This window comes from Alexandromys fortis, unplaced genomic scaffold, assembly GCF_014885135.2.
Source record: "Alexandromys fortis isolate MF-2015 unplaced genomic scaffold, M_Fortis_MF-2015_v1.1 scaffold_326, whole genome shotgun sequence".
Lineage (NCBI taxonomy): Eukaryota > Metazoa > Chordata > Mammalia > Rodentia > Cricetidae > Alexandromys > Alexandromys fortis.
Genome location: NW_026068217.1, coordinates 583,617 through 601,477, shown reverse-complemented (window position 1 = coordinate 601,477; position 17,861 = coordinate 583,617). Strand labels below are relative to the sequence as shown.

General features: G+C 40.4%; 1 protein-coding gene and 1 pseudogene across 1 annotated transcript in view; one reads left to right on the top strand and one right to left on the bottom strand.

Annotated features, from left to right (window-relative positions):
* The window catches only part of Atrx (ATRX chromatin remodeler), a 158,726-nt gene that overhangs the window by 121,482 nt on the left and 19,383 nt on the right, over positions 1-17,861 (bottom strand). The gene's annotated exons all lie outside the window — the stretch shown is intronic.
* Positions 8,281-8,395, top strand: LOC126493464 (uncharacterized; annotated as a pseudogene).

Sequence of the window (17,861 nt, the reverse complement as noted above, 5' to 3'; positions counted from 1 at the left end):
GGGAGGGAGGGAGGGAGGGAGGGAGGGAGGGAGGGAGGAAGGGAGGGAGGGAGGGAGGGAGGGAATAAAAGCAAAAGTACTTTCTGCTTCTGGAGCTGCTTTGCTGCCGTACACCCTCACCATCCCAACAAACTGAAAACTCTGAAGCCATGAGCCCAAAGAAACTTTTCAATGAAAAGGTCACTAGCATAGAAGTGTTTAAAAAAAACTCCTAAGGAATGCCCCATCCAAGTATCAAAAATATTCTTTTCAAGGCTGTCAAGTACTAACTGTGCAAATACAGAAAATAAGGTCCAAGCATCTGTCAATTTTTAATTAGATTTATTACATGCCATGCCCAAGGAGATCAAATAAGGGTCACTGATCCCCTGGAACTGGAGTTCTGGATAGTTGTGAGTCACCATGTGGGTACTGGAACTACAACCTGGGCCCTCTGCAAGAGAAACAAGTGCTCCTAATCACCAAGCCATCACTCCAGGCTGTCTGTAATTTTCAAAAATATATTTACTTCATGTGTAAGCATTCCGTAGCTCATGAAGATCAGAAGAGGCATCAAAAACTTTGGAACTGGAGTTACAAGCTATAAGCTGCATGTGGGTGCTAGAAAGTGAATCTGTGTCCTCTTAACCACCGAGCCATTTCTCCGGCCACACATATGCCCATCTGTAGATTTTATGCTTTAATTTTACTACTAAAAGGCAAAAGTCCATGCAGATTTTTGCTAAACCACTGAATACCAACCATTGGAAAAACAGTTGTTAAGAGAAAATGGTAGCCAGGCGGTGGTGGCAACATGCCTTTAATCCCAGCACTTAGGTGGCAGAGGCAGGAGGATCTCTTTGAGTTTGAGATCGGTCTGTTCTACAAAGCAGATGCCAAAACTATGAAACAGAGAAACCCTGTCTCAAAAAAAAAAAAAAAGAGTAAGTGCTTGTCTGGTAGAGTTGATAGTGACAATGTACACATTTAATTCCAACACTCCAAGTTCGAGACCAGCCTAGTCTGCAGAGCTAGTTCCAGGGCAATCAAGACTACAAAGAAATCCGGGCGTGGGGGGATAGTAAATGTTGGAAGAACTTTTTAACATGCCAAATTTCAGTAAATTTCAATGTGTATTTTATACATAGTGACCAGATTTAAAAAAACAAAAGAATCAGGGCTGGTGAGGTGGCTCAGCAGTTAAGAGCACTGACTGCTCTTCAGAGGTCCTGAGTTCAATTCCCAGCAACAACGTGGTGGCTCACAAACATCTATAATAGGATCCGATGCACCCTTCAAGTAAACTGGTGCCTAGCACTCATACATAAAAACACACAAAAATTTTTTAACAAAAAATTTTTCTAAATGATTTTATTTTATATGCATTGGTGTTTTTGCCTGCCTGCATATCTGTGTGAGAGTGTCGGATCCCTTAGAACTGTAACTACAAGACAGTTGTGAGCTGCTGTGTGGATGCTGGGAATTGAATCCTGGTCCTCTGGAAGAACAGCCAGTGCTCTCCAGCTCCCTTAAAAAAAGAATCATATTACAGGAAAGTAATACTCAGAGAGACACTTACTTGCAAAATGTAGTAAGAGAATCATAGTTTCCACTTTTAACTACTAATATAGAATCAAGATGTGCAAATCTAATCAAATCCAATCCTATCATGCATCCTTTAGGGAAACTCAAAAGACTTACTAATAAAAGCTAATGAGTAACAGGGCTGGGGATGTAGGTCAGTGTTAGAGTGCATGCCTAACACAAGCAAGGCCCTGGGCTCAATCCACTAAGCTCACAAAAATATTTTCTTAAAGAGTAAAAAACAGTTTATTCTAATAGATAATACTCAAAACTAAATACTTTAAAAGACTAAAGATACAGTAAGGCGAGCACACAGCTGTTTAATACAGCATGCTGTTTCCAAAATGTGTGTGAGTTTGTTTTATTTTATGGTGATGGTGGTGGTAACTGTCATCACCGTTGGAGACAGAGTTATGTACCTCGGAGTGGTCTCAAACTCAACTGTGTAGGTGAATGCAACCAAGAACCCTGTCCCCACCAACTGAGTTATAGGATTATCACTGGCACTGCCATGCATGCCTACTTTGTTTCCAAATTTTTAATTGTTTTCTATTGTCTTTACTAACACCTTCTTTAAATTCTCAGATTTTTAAATTTTTGTTTTATGTAATTCTATTATATATACACAAACACACACAAGTGTTTTGTCTAAAATGTACATGCCTGATGCCCAGAGAAGCCAGAAGGTGTTGGATGCCTAGAACTGGAGTTTTAGATGGTAGTAAGCTGCTATGTGTATGCTGAGAACCAAACTTGGGTCCTTTACAAGAACAGGAAAGGAAGTGCTCTTAACTTGTGAGCCAGCTCTCCAGACTTTTTGATTTTAATATTTATGAACACATAATAAGTCTCTAGCTTTATTTTTCATCCCAAGGTTACTGTGCCTACCACACTACGCAATAAATACAGCAATAACAAGATGAGGTTCTAACAATAAAAAATCATCTAATTCCTGCACTGGGGATGAAAGCCAGCTTATGAAGAGCTTCTGTGTGATGCCCCACATTCAATCTTCAGCACCACAGAAAGAATAAATTAGAAGCTGGTGGTGATGCGCACCTTTAATCCCAGCACTCAGGAGGTAGAGCCAGGCAGATCTTTGTTGAGTTCAAGGCCAGCATAAGCTACACAGAGAAGCCCTGTCTTGAAAAACAAAACACAAAACAAAACAAAAAGAACTAGAATCTCTAAGTGTTTGCCTGTATGTATGTCTGCACCAGGTGTGTGCCTAGTACTGGAAGAGAACATAAGGGGGCGTTTGGATTCCTTGGAACTGGGCTATGTGCTGCCATTTAGGAACTTTGTATGCTCTGGCTATTTTGAGCTGGAGCTTGACCTTATGTAACACATTAAGCATGGCCTTTGTCACTGAGAACACTCCAACAATGAGTTAATAATAATAAAAATAAAGATTATCTTTTTGCTCTATTATTATCTACTGCTCTATGTAAAATGTTGCTTTATTTTTGGCACTCTTGTTTTGAAATGCTGGTGGAGCACTTTTCAGTGCTTAGTCTTTTGTGAAGAGTAGGTTCTAATTCATTTGAGGGAGAGTGAAGGCGAAAAACTGGACAAACTGGGAATTATTAGCTTATCTTAAATCTATCAGATCTCAGGTCCAAGGCAAAGCAAGGCACACTCATGCACACCACAAAAACCCGAGAGACAAGCAAATACAAAAAGCCATTGTTTACCTGAAACCGGGTATTTTAACAGTCTCTCTCGGACAAGCTGCTGGAAGCCAAGGACCGATTGAGTGAAGAGTTACAAAACTTCAGGCCTGTGGCAGGGCTGGAGAGATAGCTCAGCAGTCAAGTGTCTTGGCTGTGCTTCCAGAGGACCTGGGTTCAATTCCCAGCAGTCACAAGGCAGCTTGAAACTATAACTCCAGCTCTAGAGAATCTGACACACTCACAAAGACATATATGCAAGCAATGTAAAATAAAAGAACCACTGTAGCCTAAGTCTTATAGAACACCTGTATTTTTACTTCCAGGAACCACCCTCAGGATTTTAGAAAGATCTCACTGGAAAGATCTGAAAACTGATCTTTGAGCAAGAACAGGAGAAAGTAACCATATCAAAATATGCCCAGAGAATTATCTACCCTTTTGGAGAAAAGGCAATAAAATAACCCTAGACATTTCTTGCCTTCCTGTGTTACCTTAGTGGATATAAAACTCAGGAAATTATTTTTGAAGGTCAAAACCAGAAACCTGGGCTGGAAAAACCACTCAGAATTAAGAGCACTGGCTACTCCAAGAGGACTCTCATTTAGTTCCCAGCATCTACATGGCAGCTCACAACAGTCTGTAACTTCAGTCAGTTGCAGGGATCCACTGCCCATGCCTGGCCTCTTCGAGCAACAGGTACACATGGTACACAGACATACTCACAGGCAAAACACCTATACAGATCATTTTTAAAATAATAGATAAAATAAATCAGAAACTGGGGACAGCACTAAAAATCAGAGAATTCAGCTCACACTATAGTCCCAGCATTTCCAAGACAAGAAAGGAGGATTGACAAGAGTTTCAGTCCAGTCTGGGCTATAGAAAGAGATCCTATTTCAAAAGAAACAACAGATTTAATTGTAAAGGACTCCCTAACTCCCTACTATTACATCCAGGAGACTCTAGCATAATAACAGTGAATTAAAACTAAGCTCCAAGATAAGGCATTGTTTAGGGAAGAATCCATAGGAAAATAAAAAAAGACAATAGAAGAAGCTTTAAGTCTGGGAATGTGGTACAGTGCTTGCTTAGCGTATACAAGGTTCGGGTTTGCTGCCGAGCAGGAGGTGAAGGAGGAGGAAAAATGAGATTTAAGCCTGCAGCAAAGGAGGCTGAGTTTGATCACCATTGGTACCCAAAAAAGACAAAATCTCATACTAAAATCCTGAGGGTTACCTCAGTTTCTGTTATTAGATAAAGCATGCCTAGATTCCAACAACAAAAACAAGGCCTCCCACAGGGCAAAAACAAACAAAATCACAGTCAAAAAGAGACAAAAATTAAGTATCAAGACCAACTCAGATCTGATGAAGAATTTGAAATTATCAGACTGAAAATATAAAGTAACTATTACTAAAACAAATACTGTACTGAAGAGTTAGCAAAATGCAAGATGAGAAATGTAATATTAGCAGTACATACAAGAATTTCTAGTCAGGCAGTGGGAGTGAACACCTTTAATCCCAGCACTGGAGAGGCAGAGGCAAGGGATCTCTGAATTCAGGGCCAGCACAGTCTACAGAGAGAGTTCCAGAACAGCTAAGGCTCCACAAAGAAATCCTGTACCAAAAAACTTTTAAAAAAAAAAAATTCTGGGCAGAAGCTGTGTGTTGCAAATACTGACTGATTAGAACTTCAGTGACTCAGAGGCTGGAACGCTGCAGGTCCAGAGCCTTGTTACAATTTAACTGGCGGTGGGGACTGAAGAGAAGAGATGGCTCAGTGGTTAAGTGCACTGGTTGATCCTCCAGAGGACCCGGGTTCAATTCTTAGCACTTGCATAGTAGCTCAAAACTGTCTGCAGATCTAGTGCCCTTACACAGACATATGTTGCAGAATATTATTTTAAGGTGTGTTACATTTGTTTATGTTCCAGAACATTTAATGATACAAACATGCTTCATTAAATAAAATTCTCCTGTGGTCAGGAAGCTGCATCAGCAACTTGCTGACAGGAAGTAGTAGGAAGGAGCCCGGTGGAGAAGGGTTTTCAAGGAGGGGCAAGGAGAAGCTTGAGGGCTTCAACAGGAGGAGGCCAGCAATTTGCTATTCAGCCTCCCTGAGGAGTAAAATTCCACCTCAAACCTGGTGTCTTTAATTCTTTAGAGGGTCAGAGATTTAGTAAAGTTCCCTTTTTAGCTTTGAAAGAATCTGTGTCTGAGAAAACAGAATCAGGCTGCAGCCCACCGGCCTAATCACTGCTGATAGCGGCAGAGTTGCAGTTGCTGATTCCAACAGCCGTGGCTTAAAAGGCAGCAACAATCTTAAAAAGAGGACAACAGACTTATATAAACTGGTGAAATGCTAATGCACACAAAAATAAAAAATCTTTTTTTAAAAAAAGAATATCCATCTTGGGCTATGTCTATACACCCCCTAAAGATTCTGTTCCTTGCCCACCTCTGTATGGGACCTACCATCCTGTAAAAGACAGAAAATAATAACATTTAGAATGAATGTATTAACAAAACCCTATTCCCCACTAATCAAAGAACAATGCTAGTTATAAATATATCCTGTAACTCTAAAGCAAGCAATAACAAAAACAATTAAAAGGGCCAGTGAGATAGTCCTGACAGAGGTGCTTACCACCAAGCTTAATTACTTAAAGTCAATCTCCAGGACTCATGTGGTATCGGCCAGAGAAAGAACCCCACAAGCTGCTTTATATCTCCACACATGCAGTAAAGCATGTGTACATACATCCTCATGCACAAATAAATATAATTTAAGTTATTTTTAAAAAGTTCTTTGTGACCAGGCATGGTGGTACACACCTTTAATCCCAGCAGTCAGGAGGCAGAGGCAGGCAGATCTTTGTGAGCTTGAGACCAGCATGGTCTACGAGAGCTAGTTCCAGGACAGCCAGAACTGTCACACAGAGAAACCGCAATTCAAGCCCAACCTGGTCCACAGAGAAAGTTCCAAGAGGGCCAAGTCCAGTCAATGAGAGTGTCTCAAAAAAAAAAAAATGTTAGGACCTGAGGCGGTGGTGCAGGCCATTAATCCCAGAGGCAGGCGAATCAGGTGAGTTCAAGGTCAGCTTGGTGTTTGGAGCGAGTTCCAGGACACACTCCAAAGCTACACACAAAACCCTGTCTTGAAAAACCAAGCAAGCAAGCAAATAAATAAATAAATAAATAAATAAATAAATAAGCAGAAAAATGTGAGAGCAACAACAAATGAGTGAAGAACTGACTGAAATTTAATGAAAGGGTATGAATATGCACTTGCTCTACCTATAATTAAAAGAACCATGGACACAGGAAAAATAAAAACACTGCTCTAACCAGTACCAGTTCCAATGGGAACAATGTTTGCTCCAGAATACCTGTGAAAATGTCTGGAGACTGCTTACAGTAACAAGTCTGAAGAGTGAGGTTTCTTATAATTTATTGGCTTATATATTATTAGTCCTGTGAATGCTTGTGTATATAATGCATGTGTGGAGGTCAAAGGACAAGTTATGGAATTAGTTCTCTCCTACCTTTACATGGGCTCTAGGGACTGAATTCGGATCACAAGGCTGGCAAAGCAAGTACCTTTACTCACTAAGGCATCTTGTTTCAGCACAGTTTCTTGGTTTAATACACATATTTTGGTCCTTTATTTTTTTTACATTTATTGTATGTATGTGTGTCTCCATGAATGTGGAGATCAGAAGGCAACTTGTAGGGGTTCTCTCCTTCCACCATTATCAGTCCTGGGTATGGAACTCAGGTCCTTGAGCTTGGCAACAGGTCTCTCAACCAACTGAGACATCTCTCAGGACTTACCCCCCTCATCCCCCTACTCCACACCCCTGCCAGCCAGTTTCTTTCTTTTTAATCGGTGCGCACTGGTGATTTCAAGACAAGGTCATACTTAGTTCCCCAGGCTAGACAAGAACTCAAAATCCTCTTGCCACAATTTCAAGAATGCTGAGATTACATTGCAGACATGGGTCACCATGCCCAGCACCTATGTTGGTTGTTTCCAGTGCATGTATGATAAACAAAAACACATTAAAAAGCTCAAGGGTAGGGACATAAAAACCTTTCCTTTCTCCTTTAAACATCCATCAAAATTCATCATTTTTTACAACAAAAGAGAAAGGTGAAGAGGCAAATGGCAAAAATAAGAAGAGCAAATTGCAATGCAAGGATTAATTTTTCCATAAACTGTCTTGAAATGGGTAACAAGAAATGGTACACTAATGTGATTTACAAAGACCTGGCCATTGCTGGGCTGTGGTGGTGCATGCCTTTAATCCCAGCACTCGGAAGGCAGAGGCAAGCAGAACTCTGTGAGTTCCAGGCCACTACAAAACGAGTTCCATGACATGCTTCAAAGCAATACAGAAAAACCCTGTCTCTAAAAACAAAACAAAACAAACAAACAAAAAAAAACAACAACAACAAAAAGACCTGGCCATATATTGATTTTTAATGTTTTCTATTATGTTTTATTTTTTTATCCCTCCTATTTCTTTCAACTTACTTTTTCATCTACAAACTGTTACTGTTTCATACCACTGCTTTGAGAATGTAACTTTAAAAGTTTTACTTCCTGGGGCTGGAGAGATGACTCAGCAGTTAAAAGCACTTGGTGTACTTCCAGAGGACCCTGGTTTGGTTCCCAGCACCCCGTGGTGGCTTATAACTATCTGACTCCCGTTTCCAGGGAACCAATACTATCTTCTAGCCTCCGTAGGAACCAGGCACACATGTAGTACAAGACATACATGCAAGCAAAATAGCTATACAGATTTTTTTACAAATAAATAAATAAACAAATTATATATACACACACATACAACTTCCTCAAGGCCAGCAAGCTAGCTAGCTCAATAGCTAAAGGTACATGCCACCAAGCCTGACTATCTCCGGGAATGGCATACTGAAAGGAGAAAACGGACTCCTGCAAGTTGTCCTCTGACCTCCACAAGCACATCATGAATCACACACACAAACACACAAGTAAATGTAAAAACATTTCTTCAATGCTCACTCTGACAGCCATTATATATGCTGAAACTGTAACAATGCAGGGAAGATTAGCATGGCCTAAGCAAAGATGACCCACAACTCCATGAAGTAGTCATTCTCCATTTTTTTTAATTTTTTTTAATCATTCTCCATTTTTTAAAAGGAAAAAAAAGAACAGGTGAGATAGGTAAAGGTGCCCGATGCCAAGCCTAACAACCTGAGTTTGTTCCTGGGACCCCAAATGGTAAAAGGAGAACAGACTTCTACAAATTGTCCTCTGACCTCCACACACTCACTGCGGCACACACATGCTCATACACATACACACACATGCTCATACACATACACACACATGCTCATACACGTACACACACACAAACCAAAAATACCTGCTGAAAAAATTTGTGTTTAAAAGAAATAGAAAATCCCAGCACTTGAGAGACAGAAACAGGAGGATAGCTAAAAGTTCAAGACAAGCAGGATTACCTGGTGAGCTCCAGACCAGTTGATGTGTTGTGAGATCCTATCTAGAAAAAAACAAAAACAAAAACAGGGCTGGGGGCAAATGGTTACTGTTAGAACCTTGCACCAGGCCCTAGGCTCCACCCCTAGCACTGCATAAAGTCAAAACTGGTGACACCTAACTGTAATGGCAACACAGGAATGTGGAGGGAGGATCCTGAGACTTTCACCCGAGTTTTAGATATGCAATTCTGTCCTAATTGCACAGAGCCTCTTGGAGCGGCTTAAATATATACGTCTGAGAAGGCTCGGCATGTGATTCCACCATTTCTGTGGCGAGGGGTTGCCATCATCTCTGTAGGGCAAACACTTCCCAGTGCAACCTTTCCTGGGAGTGCACCCACAGTCCTGTAAGTAACCCCTCAACCTATGCTCTCGAAGTAAGCCCAATAAACATACTGTTTCCCAAGTGAACTCTGGAGGAATGCTCTTGGTTGTCTTGGGACCTGAGGAGGAGGAGTAGACTTGTTTGTTATCTCCTCTAAGGAAGGAATTTTAGCAACATTTGGGTGGTCAGACTTGCTCAGCAAGCCCACACCCAATGAGTTGAAATCTGGACTCCTTGTTAATTTCCTACTTTAGGTTTAGACTTCTAAGACTTTAAGTTATCTCAAGTCTAATGCTAGCCAACCACACACTTTTTTTTTTCCAACACTGGGGACTGAAATAAGTTTTGGCAAACATTCTAGCATTAAGCCACAGCCCTAATCCTTTTTCATCTTACTTGGATCACTGTGGTATGAGGATCTCAAATTTGAGGCCAGCTAAATTTCCCAAGCAACTTGCTGACAGGAAGTAGTAGAAAGGAGCCCGGTGGAGAAGGGTTTTCAAGGAGGGGCAAGGAGAAGCTTGAGGGCTTCAACAGGAGAAGAGGAGGCCAGCAATTTGCTATTCAGCCTCCCTGAGGAGTAAAATTCCACCTCAAACCTGGTGATCCAAGTCACTGAGGTTACAGGTATAATACCATAATACCATACATAGATTTCCCGACAGTTTTCAACATTTCACTATTTCATTATGATTTATGACTCAGGGTCCCATGGCCTTCTACTGCCAGGGACACAGCAGGTCAAGGCACAGGCAGCCCAGAGCTCTTGCACAGGGCTCGAGAAGGGCATAAGGATACCCTGCTCCTATTAGCAGCCCTCCTACTGCTATGATGAGCATTTACCTAGCACTGAGCACCAGCATGCAGTATGCTGTTTCAGTGCATTACCTCAGCTTTACATTGTGCCCATTTAACAACTAGTGAAAACCCCAAGGGCCAAGATGCCTCAGCAATGAAGGTGTCTGCAGTCAAGTCAAGGTTGTCTTCTCCACATGTGCATCGTGGCATGTGAACACAAATTTGAATGCTAAATTAGAAAAATGTAAAAGGAGAAAATGAACTGCAGACAGACCAGATAACTTGGGCAAACTGGTTCTGTGTACATTTTTTTTTATTTTATTTTTAGTGCTGGGATTAAATACACCATCTCCCTCAGATGCTAGACAAATTTTCCACTTCCAAAGTACCTCAGTAATTATTTTTCCATTTCAAATTTCTGGCCTGCTTTTAAAAAGAAAAATAGAAACCAAGCAAAACCTCAACAATAGTACTACTATTAGGAAGTGCCTCAGTGGGTTTGTTTTACTTCACTGAGTGGCTACAATAAAAATGGGGTCCCTTTTTCATGCATTGTAGGTTACTTTTCTGTGTTTGTTTTTTGAGACAAGGTTTCTCTGTGTAACAGCAGTGGCTGTCCTGGAACTCACTCTGTAAATAAACCAGGCTGGCCTTAAACTCAGGGAGATCCACCTGCCTTTGCCTCTCAGATGCTGGGACTGCAGGTGTAAGCCACCTTGCCCAGCCAAAAGGGCTTCCTGGAGCAAGGCACGCTAATCACATCTATAGTTTGAGTACTTAGGAGGCGAAAGCAAGAGAATGAGGAGTTCAAAGTCAATCATGGCTACAGAGCAAGGTCGAGGCTAGCCTGGGCTACAAAGTCCCTGTCTCCAAAAAATGAGGAAATTTGCTTTCTGGGTTGGTGATAGAAGGCTCAGGCTTCTATCCCTCACACTGCAAGGAAAAGACCCAACCAGACTTTCTGCACTTAGAATTAAATGCAAACTCCTCGCACTGACACTGGTAAATCTGAGAAAGTCAAGGGGTGCCTTCACCCCACATTACCCAAGTCCCTATATGCCCTATGTTTCACTGTGTTTCCCTTCACAGCTACTCTTCTAAGTAGTCAGACTCGGGTATGAGTGTATGCATGGGTTTTAAAACAAGGTCTGACTATGCTAACCCCAGCTGCCCTTAAACTCAGATCCTCTTGCCTCAGCCTCCAGAACAGATGGAATTCACATGTGGAGATGTGAATATGGCAAAACTTCTTAAATCTACACATACTGTGTCTGTTTTCCTCACTTCCCAGTCACCCTTCAAACTGTTCCAATCCTAGTTCCCACAGCTATTATCCTACTTCAAAGAAAGGGCCAGTGAGCCATCTAAGCAGATGAGGGCCTAACTTCAATCGTCAATGTTCCACAAGCTAGAAGACTACTGCAGATTGTCCTCGGTTCACTGTTCACTGTACATGTGCTGACATGTGACTCCATACACACATAAACACAAAATGAAAAAGTAAATGTATAATGAAAGAAAATGACCCACAAAGGGAGTGGCACTATTAGGAGGTGTGGCTTTCTTGAAGTAGGTGTGGCTTTGCTGGAGGAAATGTCACTATGGAGGCAGGCTTTGAGGTTTCAGACCACTTCCTGTTGCCTGTAAGTCAAGATGTAAGAACTCTCAGCAACTTCTCTATAAACAAGTCTGCCTCATGCTGCCTTGCTTCCTGCCCTGAAGATAATGGACTAAACCTCTGAACTGCGAGTCACCACAATTAAATGCTTTTGTTTATAAAAGTTGCCATGGTCATGTTGTCTCTTCACAGCAACAGAATCCCTAAGACAAAATATAACAGAGTTTTAAGAAATAAATCTAATCAGGTTCAAACTCTGCACGATGAAAACTAATATCATTACTGACAGAAATTAAAGAAACCTAAGTAAATGGAATGATATCACACATTCAAACTGAACTATTTCATTAACAACAATATTCAGGAGAGATGATGCCATGCACCTTTAATCTCAGCACTTGGGAGGCAGAGGCAGGTGTTATTTCTGTGAGTTCCAGGCCAGCCTAGTCTACAAAGCAAACTCCAGGCCAGCCAGGGATACAGTGAGACACTGTCACCACCACCTCACCGAAAAACTCCAACAAAACACTGACTATGAATGAACTCTTGATCTTCTATAAGCGAAGAGCTTGGGTTACAAGCATGTGCAACCAACCCCAGTTAATTAAGTAAATATGTTTTATCTACAGATAAATAATGAAGCCAAAAACATTTTCCAACTAGAGGGCTGAATTACTAATTAAAATATATAGTACAGGTTTTATATTAATGTAGTATGTTGATCTTATACATTAATTTCATGACACTTTCATATATACATATTTTTATCATATTCATCTTCATTACCGTTACTGTTCCCTTTCTGATACCCTTCATCTTCCAACCTAGTCTGTAGCATGAATAATAAAAACCCAGAGAGTAATATTGAGGTTCAAGCTGAAGATCAGAACACCAACAGCCAAGCCACTAAAAATCACTTATCTCTACCAAGACTGGGTGATTACAGACAGAGAGCTGAGCTTCTGTCTCCTCCCATTTTATATTCCCATTTAGTGTTGGGATTAAAGGCATGACTCCCTAGTACTGGAATTAAGGGTATAAGCCATTACCACCTGGATCTGTTTCTGCATTGTTCTTGTGCAGCCCAGGGTAGCATTTAAACTCACAGAAATCCATCAGCCTGTCTCCCAAATCCTGGGATTAAAAGTGTGTGACACCACTGCCTGGCCTCCAGTGGCTTAGTTTTTACCTTATAATCTTCAGGCAAGTTTTATTAAAACATAAATATCACTATATTTCCTCTTTTTGTGTAAAATAAAAAGGCTATAACTAATATAAAAACTATATACAATAAGTACAATAACTACATATATAATTTATACAGGCAATAAATGTATCAACAATTCCTATTCCATTTGCATTTGACAAATTCAGAGAAAATACTCCATATCTATCCTATCTTGGTAAGTCCAAAGTCTTGTACCTAATTTACTTTCTATCATAACTTGCTTTCTGCATCTGGAAAACAAAGAAAACTCTAACTATCTAGTCTTCAACTCCACCACAGAACCAAGAAGGAAATAATATTAACTGAGTAAAGCAGGAAGTGTGAGCAATCAACTTCCAAAAGTTCTGAGAAATGACAAAACAGAGGGCTGCCCCAACAGTCACCCAAAGTTCCTCTGTAAAATTGGGGCATCCATCTTCGGCCTACAGGACTAGAATACCTGACAGACTTTTCTATGAAGCAGGGTATTTGAAGGACTGGGCCGCCATGTCTGGGCAAGGTTTGGCAGTCACTATCATTTGTGCCCTGTTTGTCCCACTGGGACAGCATACTGTCAGAAGTTGAGGCAAGAGTACTTTCTAGGCCAGTGGCATACTTTTGCCACAAAGAAAGTAATAAATTCCATATGGAGTTTCTTTGAGTCCCATTCTCTCTGAAGTACATTGGTGCTACCAGGAGCAGACATGCTTCATTGTCATAACAAAAAGAAAAAGAAAAACCCATGTTATCAAAACATCTTAAATGCCATATTATGCAAATCTCTGAAGTGTTTGAAAATGAGCTGCCTATTTACTATTATCTCTGTATGACCTTGAAAGCACATCTAATGTGACTACAAGTTCGATTGTAATAAGGGACTAATTACTAACCTGCCTTTCCTTATTATAATCTTAAACAGTTGGTAATAATAATTCTCAAGGACTAGAAATTTGTATTACATTACTAAATGAGTTGTATAGGTACAATACCTTGAACAAGAGTAGAAATATATGTACAGCATGTTCTAACAAAATTAATCTCAAATTTGTATCAATATACAAAATTTGTATACAAAATACCAAAGTCCAATCTAATGTAAAACGTATCAAACTAGAAGTTCAATTTTCCTTTTAGAATTAACTCAGAGACCTTTTCCACATAAGTTATTAATTTTTTACTCAATTTATGTAGTAAAAAGATCCATTCTAAGATAATATCTTACCTCTACATTAAAATTCCTATAGAGGGAATGCATATGACCAGAATGCAGTTAAGATTCAGATGCACGCCTTTAATTTCAGCACTTGAAAGGCAGAGGCAGGCGGATCTCTGTGAGTTCGAGACCAGCCTGGTCTACAAGAGCTAGTTCCAGGACAGGCTCCAAAACCACAGAGAAACCCTGTCTCGAAAAACCCAAAAAAAAAAAAAAAAAAAAAAAAAGATTCAGATCCACACAATCCACATATGCCTTCTGGATTTCTCTTGAATCAAAGTCAATTCTCTCTCAGCTTCAGTTCATAATTCTCTAGGACTATTTAAGTCCTTGTTACCATCTAAGGTTTTTTTTTAATCACTTCATCAGGTTTTATCCCAATAGTGGGCCATCAATGGGAAATGTCTCCTACTAATCTTTGAAAGTCATTAAGAATCTGCAATCTCTCCTAATTTGCACCTTTTGGGGTCTAATTTTTTTGTACACCTATTTTATAGCCTAAATAATTAACAGAATCTCCTTTTTGTACTTTTCAGGAGAAATTTGTAATCCCCAATAAGGCAAAACTTGCTTTACTTGTTCAAACATTCCTTCTAAAGTATCTACATCTGAATCAGATAGCAAAATGCCATCCATGTAACAGAAAACTATACATTCAGGAAATTACTTACATATCATTTCCTGTACAAAATATTAGCATAGGGTGTGGCTTTTATCATGCCCTCTGAGAGAACCTTCCATTGATATCTTTTAGCAAGTTAAGAATTATTATAAGTAGGTACTGTGAAGGCAAATTTTTCTTTTTCTCATAAAGGTATTGTAATAGTCTGTCCTGTCCCTTTAAGAGACAAGTCCCGCCCACTCCCTTTCCCCCCCCCCCACTTCACCACCAGGGAGAGCTAGTCTCTCTCCCAAAGAGGCAGCTTCTGCCTCACTCCCTTTTCCCCACTTCTCCCCGCTCTACCTCCTCCTCCTCCCCCTCCTCCCTCTCTTCTCTCTCTCTCTCTCTCTCTCTCTCTCTCTCTCTCTCTCTCTCTTGTTCTCTTTCTGCCTCTTTCTGCTCTTTCCCCTTCTCCCCTTTTCCCGTACCCTCCATAACCCACCTTTTAAATAAATATCCAACCTCACTCTACATGGCACGCCTATCCATCTGTCTCTCACACACTGTGGCTGTGGTTCCTCATGGTCTATCTCTCTCAGTCTCTCACCCACCACACAGCTCCTGGCCTGGTACTTGCTGATCTCAGTTTCTCACCCACCATGTGGCTCCCTGCCTAGGCTCCCTGTCTAGGACTCACTGACCCTTCATGGCCATTAGGGGGCTTCCTGCCTGGGGCCCAGCTGCCTCCGTGGCCCGCTGTGGTCTCATGTTCATGGACCACTGCTGTCACTCGGGGACCTGTGGCGTTTTACTTTTACTGTAACACGTATAGTGAGTGAGGCCATCCTTTACGCAATAGAGAAGGCAACGGAACGCCAGACTATAGATAGAGTCCATTGGCTGAATCACCTTATTAACAGCTCTTAGATCTGTTATCATTCTCCATTTTCCAAATTTCTTTTTAACAACAAGTGGAAGATAATTCCAAGAGCTGGTTGATTCATCAATATGCTGAGCATTTAGTTGTTCCTGTACCAGCTGTTGTAAAGCCTATAGTTTCTCTGTTGTTAAAGGCCATTGCTTGCTCCATACAGTTTTGTCTGCCAACGATTTTAGTGGTAAGGGAGGGTGTTGGTGCCTTTGGAAGATCAGCAGCTGTTGTACTCTGTTCTTGTATAATCTGAAGGGTCAGTAACTGTTTTTATAAAACCTTCTAACATTTTTCCCAGAAACATATGTTAATTTATGGTTTGTTTCTAAGACTGAGAAAATGTTAATCCACATATTCCATTGCTATAACAAATCACATCTCCAAAAATTCATTGTTATGTTAGCCACATATGGTTTTGATATTCTTCTTTGACCTTCTGGCCCTATAATTCGACACATCTCACGCTCTGATTTACCTGATAAAGTTCTGATCCCTAAAAACTGAATATTTACATCATGAAGAGTCCAATTTGTATGCCAAGATTCTAATGAAATTATTGTTACATCTGGACCGTGTCTACCAGACCTTCAATGACAATGTCATTTATTCTTTTTTTTTTTTTTTTTGCTTTTGCTTTTGCTTTTTCAAGACAGACTTTCTCTGTGGTTTTGGAGCCTGTCCTGGAACTAGCTCTGTAGACCAGGCTGGTCTCGAACTCACAGAGATCCGCTTGCCTCTGCCTCCTAAGTGATTTATTCATATTTTTAATTTTGGTCTTTATTCATTTATAGAACTTTGCCAAAATACTCACTTTGTGGTCTCTCCTGAATTTTTTTATTCTCTCTTCTATAGCTGTTCTATTATCCACAGCAGTATGGTTTCTTACAATAGTAGGAATGAAGTTCTTTAATTGCGCTGGGAAGGAGTTCTATGGCAGGAAATGAAGTGAACCTGATTTGGCATAGGGGCCTGTGAGAGCACCTTCACAGAGTTTCCTGACAACAAAGGATTACCATGAATATTCCTTGTTGACCTACATTCATTAGTCCAATGCCTACCTTTGCCACACTTTCTGCATAATCCAGAAGGGAGGGGTGTTCTGAATAGATTATTCTGAGAAAAAACTGTTTATAGAAATACCCTGTCCATGATCCCTTTTAAGGTGACCTTGTTTGGCATAACTATTATATTTGACATCTCAATTTTTCCTCACACCTCTGGAAATCACCTCTCCTATCCATGCATCATCATGGTCATGAGATTCAATATTAATTGTATCTCAGATCCATTCCTCCAGATAGTGTATATGTGTTGCTTTCATTGGTTGAATAAAGAAACTGCCTTGGCCTAGTTGATAGGACAGAACTGAGGTAGACGGAGTAGAGAGAACTGAATGCTGGGAAGAAGGGCAGAGTGGCAGATGCCATGGGTCTCCTGCCTGAGACAGACGCTGGTTAGAATCTTGCCAGTAAGTCACAGTCATGTGGCAATACACAGATGAACAGAAATGGGTTGAATAAAGATGCAAGAATTAGCCATTAAGAAGTTAGAGCTAATGGGCAAGGTACTGTTTAAATGAATACAGTTTCTGTGTGATTATTTCAGGTATAAGCTAGCCAGGCGGCTGGGACAGAACAAAAGGGTCCACTCTCTGTGCAACACCCAGGTGCTGACCTTGTCTTTAACAGCCCAATTATCCTTTGGCATAGAGAATTGGCATTTTCAAAAGTCCACACACCTTTGAACACCTGATTTTTGAGAAAGAAGCAAAAAATATCAAATGGAAAAAAGAAAGCATATTTAACAAATGGTGCTGGCATAACTGAATAGCAACATGTAGAAGAATGAAAATAGACCAATATCTATCACCATGCACAACACTAAAGTCCAAAGGGATCAACATAAAGCCAGCCACACTGAACCTTATAGAGAAAGTGGGAAGTACACTTGAACACACTGGCACAGGAGACAACTTCCTATAAATATAACCCCAGAAGCATAAAACTGAGAGAAACAATAAATGGGACTTCCTGAAACTGAAAAGCTTCTGTAAAGCAAAGAACACATCAACAAGACAAAATGACAGCCTACAGAATGGGAAAAGATCTTCACCACATCAGAGGTCTGATCTCCAAAATATATGAAGAACTCAAGAAATTGGTCATCAAAAGAACAAATAATCCAATAAAAAAAATGGAGTACAGTCCTAAACAGAGAACTCTCAACAGAGGAATCTAAAATGGCTGAAAGACACTTAAGGAAATGTTCAACATCCTTAGTCTTCAGAGAAATGCAAATCAAAACAACTCTGAGATTCCATCTTATACCTGTAAGAATGGCCAAGATCAAAAACACTGATGACAACTTATGCTGGAGA